At 38.4% G+C, this 11,679-nt stretch overlaps 1 long non-coding RNA gene across 1 annotated transcript; it reads right to left on the bottom strand.

Annotated features, from left to right (window-relative positions):
* Positions 1 to 462: 462 nt before the first annotated feature.
* Positions 463 to 11,184, bottom strand: LOC142541603 (uncharacterized). Its single transcript, XR_012819414.1, has 3 exons — positions 10,992 to 11,184; positions 1,853 to 2,727; positions 463 to 1,354 (listed from the first exon to the last, which is right to left on the bottom strand). It is a non-coding gene; the product is annotated as an uncharacterized LOC142541603 (long non-coding RNA).
* Positions 11,185 to 11,679: the final 495 nt, after the last annotated feature.

Genomic DNA, 11,679 nt, shown 5'->3' with positions numbered 1-11,679 from the left:
ATAAGAGGTAAAAACATTACTAAAAAGAGAAGTAGTAAAAATCAAACCTTTAAAAAAATCGTGGAATGAGTGAAGTGGATCACCAAGACACGGTTTAGTTACTATAGTATGCCCAACTTTAAAAAATAGTAGAAGATATAAAAGATATAGTAGTTTTTTTTATTTATCATTTAAAAAAATTATCATATGACATTATGGTCACTATTTCATAGGGATCAAATTAAATAATGAGGATTTTATGATACTATTTTATAACGAAAGAAAGCATAATAAAATCTGAAGTTATCTTTTCCAGCTTCACCAATGTATGGACAAAAATTTCATAAAAAAATCCAAAAGAATTTATGTGTTACTGTGTAATTTAATATGGATTGAAAAAAAAAGATAAAAATAAAAGTATATAAAGGAGAATGTAATAATGAGATTGCTCAGCAATATGCAAACCTGATGTGAATAAATAAATCAATCAATTTTTTGAGCTGTAGTGATGACCTAAGGAAAATGGTATCGAGATATCCACAAAATGGAGTCATACACTAAGATACAATTTTAATTGTCTTTAAAGATTATAATAAAACAATATTTAAGAAGCCTTAAGATAATGATTTAGTGACTCAAGTACATATTAAAAAATATTAGAAAATAAGAATGGGGCCAAAAAGCACACTGCCCAGCTACGTGTTTTTCCAAGACGCCTTTCAAGTGCATCTATGCAATAAACAACATCTGCTCGAGGTGTAGAACCAGAAACTACACCAAGAATAGCTGACAAAAAATAACAGAAATCTGCATTTTACATATGCTTGAACTCCAAGGTGTAAATCACTAACTTTTTTATCAAGAAAATAAAATAAAGGAAATTTAAGCACAATATCTGGAGACCAATAAACCAAGAGTTGTGGGCAATGATACATCCAATGAATGGAAATATAATTCAAACAACTCTAAAGAACACGTACCTGGGTAGTATGATTCAAGTACAAAATGGAGTAATACACCAAGATAGCCCGTCTCCACCATCATCACATCAAACTTTAATTGTGAGATACATCCACAATAATATCTTGAATGCATTCAAATACCTTAACATTATCAAACCTTTGCCTAATTGCTTAGTCTATAACAACTTATAAAATTTTAGTTTACATGCCTTAAGATATTTTCCTATTACTTGACCAAAACTCACCAAATTTCCATTCTTCGACACATATTGGTAGGAAGCATGTTCCTCTTCGACACATATTGGTAGGAAGTTGATAACATTCTCATGGTTGGTCAAAATCGAGTGATTCCAATTGGAAGCGCAAGCCATCTCAAAGTCCAAAAATTCATTATCACATAGTGGAGCCATATGCTACAGAGTACGACTACATGTGTTCGCATAAATTCAAGCCATCTCAAAGTCCAACAATTCATCATAACATAGTGGAGCCATATGCTACAGAGTACGACTACATGTTTTAGCATAAATTCAAGCCATATGCACAAATAAGCTTAGTTTCGATACATGTTTTAGCATAAATTCAGGCCATATATGCACAAATAAGCTTAGTTTCGAAACATAATCCAACATTTACCCATATATGTTCAATAACTTCAATTTTAAAAAATATTTGACAACTTAAATCGATTAAAATTAAATTATTTCGTCGTATCACACCAACACACGTACAGAAAAGCGAATAAAAGACAAAAAATAATACGCCGTTACAACAGTAATAAAACTTATATAAATCTAAAGAGGAAAAATAAACTATCTGGTGTACATAAAATAAAATTTTATCAAATTATTTAAATCAAAACATGTGGCATCAATGTTTACCAATTTCAGTCATGTGGTAAAACAACTCACATTTGTCGTAACCACTGTGGGTGAACTTTCCCGGGTGGATGCGGAAGGCACTGGAACAGTAGTAAGATTTGTTTCCGGTGCATGGCTCAAACCTAAAGAGCACTTCCTCTTGCCCCACTTTAGTGACGTTAAATTTGCTATCATCGACGGGTTGGATGACCTTGTCAATATGAAATTATGTCGGAGGTTTCTTGAGATGGCGCCCCTCGTTCAGCTGTGCAATAAAACCATACTTACCTGGAATGACCTTTGTCTCACAGGATATTACGTCATACCTAAAAAGTCCTCTACTCATGCCATCCTCCCACAGTCCTAACAAAAAATTGTTTAAAAATGACATATGAGAAATTCCTCCATCACAAAGTTCACATTTACCTTCGGCAACTATGGAATGATCGGGATTCTTGAACTTGTATACGGGTAACTTTTAAACTGGAAAAGGAAAAAAGAAAAAAATGTAAGTAAGTAATCTAAGTATAACTCAGACTTATCAAGATGTTTCCTCACTGTTTGCTACTTCCTCATAAGAAAGAAATAAATAGAGGCTAGATATTGTCCTAATATAACATTTGACTTTATTTTTTACCGATGACCCTAGCAACCTTTCAATGAAGCACATCAGCAAATCATCATACAACTTAAGTAACATACGCTCATGATTTTCTTTCGCTGAACTCCCAATACAATTAATTTAGCTCAACAAAAAATCTTGAAATTATCATCAAATAATGTCATAAATACAGTGATATTTAATTCAAGAAAATACCAGGCAATCAGCAGCTTCCGAGGCAATTGCGGCCGCAGCCCAGCGTCACGCTTTTGTGGTCCTCCAATGGAGCATTCTATTTATAGTTTGAAACCACAGTTGGCACCCTCTTTATTGTAACAGCTCTGACCCGTTTTAATAAAATAACAGCGGAATTTAAATAAACATTTCTTTGAAGGGAGGAAGGATTTAAAAATTTTCTTGACAACCACATAAATTCACTTTTTACAAACAAAAGTATATACATGATCAATCAAATGATGAAACCAAAATCCAAAATATCATTTTTATGATCATGTCCAAAATGCCATCAAAATATCTTCTTCCTTTCATCTTTGGTATGCATATGACTCCGGCCCACAATCAACGTCGCGGCCCGTCGCTCTTATCTGCATCACATGAAATAACTGAAATGAGTATAAAACTCAGCAAGTGGAACTCTTACATAACAATGGATACATAGCATACTCTGTAAAACATGGCTTTGAAAACATTAAATATCATCAACTCTGAAACATGAATATTCTGAAACATGAATATCATAGCAATAATAACAATAACGATGGTATTTCTCTTTACTCTGGTTGGATTGATATCTATATAGTATCTCTATCTCTGTACCTATATCCCATCGATATAAATCGACAACTCTGAGGGATATAAGCCTATGGTCGTTGATCAACTAATTGCATGCAATCTCTGACTATGTATCTATCAATCCATAAAACATTTGAACTCTCTCTTGGGCATTTTATCAAACACTTTGCATACTCTTTCTCTTGTATTCCCTTTTTCACAATTGAGACATAAAATGCCTCCAATATATATAACAAGTGTATCAATACATAATCATGAATCAAATGAAGGGAATTTCACATTAAAACCATTGAAATACCATACATATATTATCATGTGAGCACAAGAATGAAATTCCACTTACAACCCTTGGAGCAATTGATTCTAATCTCTTTGTACAAAACCTACAACAATAAACCATGAATAACACCATCAACAACTCAATAGTCCAACAACAATACCATAAAGCCATAAAACCAACACCATCAATAACCCATATCATCTCCAACACCAAAAACTAAGAATAAACTAGACCAAAAGCTTACCTTAGCTTCCTTGAACCCAAAACTATCTTGATCTCACTTCAATAATCCAACAAAATGCTTGAATCAAAGGAAGGAAATGAAAGGAAAAGGAACCCTAGCTTCCTTGCTCTGAAGAAACCGAGAGAATGGGAAAGAAATGAGAGAAAAGTGAAGTCTCCACCTATTTTATACCTTAAAACACCAAAAACACGACTTTTTTGTTCACAGACCGCGGGTGTGCTAGCCCATGCACCGCGGGTGCGCTATGCCTTCGGCAAATCATCCAAAAATTTGAAACATTAGACCGCGGGTGCGGTCATCTTTTAGAGCGCGGGTGCGCTCTCCACTCTGCGCACAGCTTCTCCAAAGATCGCCTCCGAAACGCCTCTTCCCGTCATAATTTGGAAAAATGGTAAACTACAAAATTGTAGCTCTATGTCTTTTCTTGAACCTCTAAAAATTTCAGATCATTTGGAGGTCTGAGTAAAACGTTATGCTAAATCTCCCAACATATGTCATTGGAGGAACGTCGAAACACACGACACACTTTGGGGCACTCTTGGCTTAACTTCCACAATAATTTGAACAAAACTCAAAATAAGAAAGTTACACCTATGTCTTATCTAACCACTCCAATTGGCCTCATACCAATTGGCTCAACATACGAATTATCATGAATTTAATCGTAATGACGCTACAATCAAACTACACAGCATCTATCATCAACAATACTATAAATCATAAATCGCCATCCTTAACATCAAAACTATACTTAAACTTAGCCAAATAGCCAATAATCATGCGAAATCTTAAACCATACCGTTCACCAGGCTTGGCTATTACAATCTCCGCTCCTTAGAGGAATTTCGTCCTCGAAATTGACGTCACTGCGCAAACAACTCAGGGTACTTCTCTTTCATCTCGTCCTCTGGTTCCCACGTGGCCTCTTCAATCAAATGATTCCTCCAAAGGACTTTAACAATGCCGATCGCTTTGTTTCTCAATACTTTAACTTTGCGATCAAGAATCTGGACCGGAATCTCTTGGTAAGTCAAATTCGGCGTCAAATCCAATGGCTCGTGGTGAAGAACATGGGAAGGATTAGCAATATATTTCCTGAGCATAGATACATGAAAAACATTGTGAACTCTGTCAAGATCTGGCGGTAGGGCTAACCTGTAAGCTCGATCAACAACTCTATCCAAGATCTCAAATGGGCCAATAAATCTCGGACTCAACTTTCCCTTCTTGCCAAACCGCATCACACCCTTGAGAGGTGCAATCTTCAAGAACACATGGTCGCCAACCTCAAACTGCAACGGCCTACGACGCACATCAGCATAACTCTTCTGTCTCGACTGCGCTGTCTTCATCCTCTCCCGAATAACATCAACAACATCAGCTGTCTGTTGGACCAACTCTGGACCCAACATCTTCCTCTCACCAATCTCATCCCAATACAAGGGAGATCTACATTTTCGGCCATTAAGCGCTTCATATGGTGCCATGCCGATCGTCGCTTGGTAACTATTATTGTACGTGAACTCAACTAAAGACAATTTGGAATCCCAACTACCTGGATAGTCTATAGTACAAGCTCTGAGCATATCCTCTAAAATCTGAATAACTTTCTCTGATTGACCGTCTCTCTGGGGATGATATGCTGTACTAAATGCTAACCGTGTACCCAATGCTCTGTGTAAACTCTTCCAAAACTCTGAAGTAAATCTAGGGTCACGATCAGACACAATCGACACAGAAACACCATGAAGTCTAACAATCTATGCTATATACTCTTCGGCATACTGGTTCATGGAATACGTTGTCTTAACTGGAAGAAAATGCGCTGACTTGGTCAACCGATCAACGATAACCCAAATAGAGTTATAACCTTTCTGCGTCCTTGGAAGACCAGTCACGAAGTCCATCGTAATATGCTCCCATTTCCATTGAGGAATCGACAATGACAACAATGTCCCAGCAGGTCTCTGGTGCTCGATCTTCACTTGCTGAGAAGTTGGGCACTGAGAAATAAACATGGCAATATCTTTCTTCATACCTGGCCATCAATAGAGTCTACGAAGATCCTGATACATCTTGGTACCACCTGGATGTATCGAGTATGGCGCGGTATGTGCCTCTGTCAAGACGTCTCGCCGAATATCATCACCAACAGGAATGCAAATACGGCCTCTGAAAGTCACCAAACCATCTCCATTCAATCCAAACTCTGAATTACCTCTCTCCTCTGCTCTGGCTCTCATCTCTGTCAACTGTAAATCACTGGCCTGCTCTCTACGGATCCTGTCTGTCAATGTAGCCCGAATAACCAATGCTGAAAAACTAGCAATGGTCCCCGGAACCACCAAAGCTATCTCCTCTCTCTGCAAGTCTAACAACAACGGCTGCTGAATCATCGAACTCAAAGAAGAACTCGACTTACGGCTCAAAGCATCCGCTACAACATTCGCTTTCCCTGGGTGGTAACTAATAGTCACATCATAGTCTTTGACAAGCTCTAACCACCATCTCTGTCGCATATTGAGTTCTTTCAGAGAAAACAAATACTTCAAACTCTTGTGGTCCGTGAAGATTTCACACTTTTCGCCATACAAATAATGTCTCCAAATCTTCAGGGCGAAAACCACAGCTGCCAGCTCCAAATCATGCGTAGGATAATTCTTCTCGTAGTCCTTCAACTGGCGAGAAGCATAAGCTATAACCTTTCCACGCTGCATCAGCACTGCACCAAGACCTTTCTTCGACGCATCAGTAAAAACAACAAAATCCTCTGAACCACTGGGCAATGCAAGAACAGGAGCTGTCGTCAACTTATCTTCTAACTCTTGAAATCCACTCTGACATTCATTGGACCACTCAAACTTCACAGTCTTCCTCGTCAGATTGGTTAACGGCAGGGCAATCTTGGAAAAATCTGAAATAAAGCGACGATAATAACCCGCCAAACCAAGAAAACTGCGTACCTCTGATACAGTGGTAGGAATAGGCCACTTCTGTATCGCCTCAATCTTTATTGGATCAACCACTATACCATCCTTCGAAACAACATGGCCTAAGAAAGAAATCTGCTTCAACCAGAACTCACACTTCTTCAACTTAGCATACAACCTCTTCTCTCTCAACAACTGAAGAACAACTTTGAGGTGTTCTGAGTGAAGCTCTCTAGTCTTGGAATAGATCAATATGTCATCAATAAAAACAATGACAAAACTATCCAAATACGGCTTGAACACCCTGTTCATCAGATCCATAAAGACTGAAGGAGCATTAGTCAGACCAAACGACATAACCAGAAATTCATAATGACCGTACCTGGTGCGGAACGCCGTCTTAGGGATATCAGACTCCCTAACTTTCAACTGATAATAGCCAGATCGAAGATCAATCTTCGAAAACACTGTAGCCCCTTGCAATTGGTCAAAAAGATCGTCTATCCGTGGCAACGGATATTTATTCTTAATCGTCACTTTGTTGATTTCTCTATAATCAATGCATAACCACAAAGACCCATCTTTCTTTTTAACAAAAAGAACCGGAGCTCCCCAAGGCGAAGAACTCGGCCGAATGAAACCTTTATCCAAAAGATCCTGCAACTGTGCCTTCAACTCTTTCATCTCTGTAGGGGCCATTCTATACGGAGCCTTAGAAATAGGAACCGTACCTGGAACTAGATCAATCACAAATTCTACATCTCTGTTCGGCGGTAAACCCGACACATCATCCTCAAAAACATCAGGGAACTCTCTCACAACATCAATATCATCAATATTCAACTTCACAATTCCATCCATATCAACAATCGAAGCCAAAAACCCATCACAACCTCTAAACAACAACTTCTTAGCCTCAAGACACGAAATAAAAGGAAAAACCAGCGAAGTACCTGTACTGGCAAGCATACCTTCCTTATTTGCATCATCTGCAAATTTCACTGTCTTGGCAACGCAATCAATCACTGCACGGTAAGTTGATAGCCAATCCATGCCAAGTACAATATCAAACGCAACCATCGGAATAACAATCAAATCGGCTTAAACCACTCGCTCATCAATTTGAACAGAACATGAATTCACAATAGACGTCGGGCACAACACATCTCCCTAAGGCAATACACCATTAAACTGGAGGGGAATAACAGAAGGAACTATACCCAAAGATCTCAAAAATAATTAAGACATAAAAGAATGAGTAGCACCTGTATCTATCAATGTCGTAGCTACTTTGCCTGAAATTAAAATAGTACTAGAGATCCCAGAAGAATCAAGATTTATACCTTCCTTCGTCATGGTGAAGATGCGACCCTGCACCTTCTCTTTACCCGATCCTCTCGGACAATCCTTGGCAATATGGCCTGCAGTGCCACATCGGTAACAAGTATAAGAACCAAACCTGCACTCACCTCTATGAGGCCTATTGCACTTGGGACACAATGGCTTCTCTGGATCAAATGGAATTGCTGGTACTTTAAAACTCGGTTCCATCTTGCCTTTCCTTTTGAATCTATCTTTTCCTCTTTGGCTTGAACCTTGACTTCTCTGAGCCATAGCCTGCTGCCTCGCCTATCTCTCTCTAGCAATGTCTTTCTCATCTTGCTCGGCCAACAAAGCCTTGGCCACAATCTCTTTGAATGTCACAGCTTTCGACATGTTGATATCCCTCCGGATCTCTGCTTGAAGGCCTCTAATGAAATGAGCACCTTTATCCTTGTCGTTGGAAGCAATATACGGGGCAAACAGACAGCCCTCCTCGAACTTCAGAATGTACTCACCAACATTCAAATCTCCTTGGCGAAGCTCTAAAAATTCAGTCACCTTCCTAGCTCGAAGTGCATCTGGAAAGTACTTGTCATAGAAGAGATCAGTGAACTCTTGCCACTTCATTGCCGGAACATCAACACCTACTTTGGTAGCATTCCACCATATACGTGCAGCCTTGACTAGCATAAACACTGCACAACCAACTCTGTCCTTGTCTTCATAGTTGAGATGATCAAAGATCGCCTCAAGTGCTTTGATCCACTCTTCAGCCACCAATGGATCAGTGCTTCCTGCAAACTCAGGCGGATCCATTCTCTTGAAAGCAGTAAATACCCCATCGGTTCCAACTGTTTGAACCACTTGGTCTCTTCCTTGGGCTCTACCTTGGCCTGTACCTTGCATACGGAGTAACTGTTGGATCTGCTCACTATGGACCTTGGCTTGCTCTTTCAATAACTTGCCGAACTCGTCGACAACTCTAGATGAAGAACTATCCTCACCCTCTGAAGCCTTTCTCTTAGGAGGCATAACTCCTACAATGTGCTCACATAATACATATCAACCAATAACAATGAATAGATGCAAGAAAAGACATACCCGGACCGTTGAAAGTAGACGAAGTCATATGCATTGGTCCAAAGAACGGTGCTCTGATACCACTAAATGTAACAGCTCTGACCCGTTTTAATAAAATAACAGCGGAATTTAAATAAACATTTCTTTGAAGAGAGGAAGGATTTAAAAATTTTCTTGACAACCACATAAATTCACTTTTTACAAACAAAAGTATATACATGATCAATCAAATGATGAAACCAAAATCCAAAATATCATTTTTATGATCATGTCCAAAATGCCATCAAAATATCTTCTTCCTTCCATCTTTGGTATGCATATGACTCCGGCCCACAATCAACGTCCCGGCCCGTTGCTCTTATCTGCATCACATGAAATAACTGAAATGAGTATAAAACTCAGCAAGTGGAACTCTTACATAACAATGGATACATAGCATACTCTGTAAAACATGGCTTTGAAAACATTAAATACCACCAACTCTGAAACATGAATATTCTGAAACATGAATATCATAGCATTAATAACAATAACGATGGTATTTCTCTTTACTCTGGTTGGATTGATATCTATATAGTATCTTTATCTCTGCTACCTATATCCCATCGATATAAATCGACAACTCTGAGAGATATAAGCCTATGATCGTTGATCAACTAATTGCATGCAATCTCTGACTATGTATCTATCAATCCATAAAACATTTGAACTCTCTCTTGGGCATTTTATCAAACACTTTGCATACTCTTTCTTTTGTATTCCCTTTTTCACAATTGAGACATAAAATGCCTCCAATATATATAACAAGTGTATCAATACATAATCATGAATCAAATGAAGGGAATTTCACATTAAAACCATTGAAATACCATACATATATTATCATGTGAGCACAAGAATGAAATTCAACTTACAACCCTTGGAGCAATTGATTCTAATCTCTTTGTACAAAACCTACAACAATAAACCATGAATAACACTATCAACAACTCAATAGTCCAACAACAATACCATAAAGCCATAAAACCAACACCATCAACAACCCATATCATCTCCAACACCAAAAACTAAGAATAAACTAGACCAAAAGCTTACCTTAGCTTACTTGAACCCAAAACTATCTTGATCTCACTTCAATAATCCAACAAAATGCTAGAATCAAAGGAAGGAAATGAAAGGAAAAGGAACCCTAGCTTCCTTGCTCTGAAGAAACCGAGAGAATGGGAAAGAAATGAGAGAAAAGTGAAGTCTCCACCTATTTTATACCTTAAAACACCAAAAACACGACTTTACTGTTCACAGACCGCGGGTGCGCTAGCCCATGCACCGCGGGTGCGCTATGCCTTCGGCAACTCATCCAAAAATTTGAAACATTAGACCGCGGGTGCTGTCATCTTTTAGAGCGCGGGTGCGCTATCCACTATGCGCACAACTTCTCCAAAGATCGCCTCCGAAACGCCTCTTTCCTTCATAATTTGGAAAAATGGTAAACTACAAAGTTGTAGCTCTATGTCTTTTCTTGAACCTCTCAAAATTTCAGATCATTTGGATGTCTGAGTAAAACGTTATGCTAAATCTCCCAACATGTGTCACTGGAGGAACGTCGAAACACACGACACACTTCGGGACACTTTTGGCTTAACTTCCACAATGATTTGAACAAAACTCAAAATAAGAAAGTTACACCTCTATGTCTTATCTAACCACTTCAATTGACCTCATACCAATTGGCTCAACATACGAATTATCATGAATTTAATCGTAATGACGCTACAATCAAACTACACAACATCTATCATCAACAATACTATAAATCATAAATCGCCATCCTTAACATCAAAACTATACTTAAACTTACCCAAATAGCCAATAATCATGCGAAATCTTAAACCATACCGTTCACCAGGCTTGGCTATTACATTTATAGTCAACATTACTATCTCTATCCCGAAAGAAAATTAAAATCAACAATAGTAAACGAACATTCAGTGATTTATAATTAGTTTAAATGGGGTGTTGACAAAAGGAACGCAGCCTCTGCTGGCGAGGAAGATAAGATCAGAGGGGCATCCGCCTTCCGATTGCAGAGCACCCCGGCCTCCGTGAGGAGATGGGTTCCTGTGCTTGTCTTCCAATGAACAATTGAAAGCCACCGCTTCCTGATATCATTCAACCGTTGAAGCTTTAAAGTGGAAACCGATGAATCCAAGTAGAGCCAAATCCCTTCCCCCCCACCCCACCCCATGGAAAATTCTATCAAAGTATTACAAAATGGGGATGAAAAAAGTCCCAATATGCTCTGTTCCTGTTGCTACAGAGTACGACTACATGTTTCAGCATAAATTCAAGCCATATTCACAAATAAGCTTAGTTTCGAAACATAAATCCAACATTTACCCATATATCTTCAATAATTTTAAGTTTAAAAAATATAAGACCACTTAAATCGATCAAAATTATAATATTTCGTCGTATCACACCAATACACGTAATCAAACTAAAATAAATTTAAAGAAGAAAAAACTTGAAATAACCGTAGGGTGTTGCAGCCAAACCACCGTAGTTATGGAGGAGACGCTAGACTTGGCGCGTCGAAGGACACTAAGG

Source organism: Primulina tabacum, chromosome 4 (genome assembly GCF_025594145.1).
Source record: "Primulina tabacum isolate GXHZ01 chromosome 4, ASM2559414v2, whole genome shotgun sequence".
In the NCBI taxonomy this organism is placed as follows: domain Eukaryota; kingdom Viridiplantae; phylum Streptophyta; class Magnoliopsida; order Lamiales; family Gesneriaceae; genus Primulina; species Primulina tabacum.
Note: the sequence above shows the minus strand (reverse complement) of the source record. Positions and strands in the feature narration are given on the sequence as shown.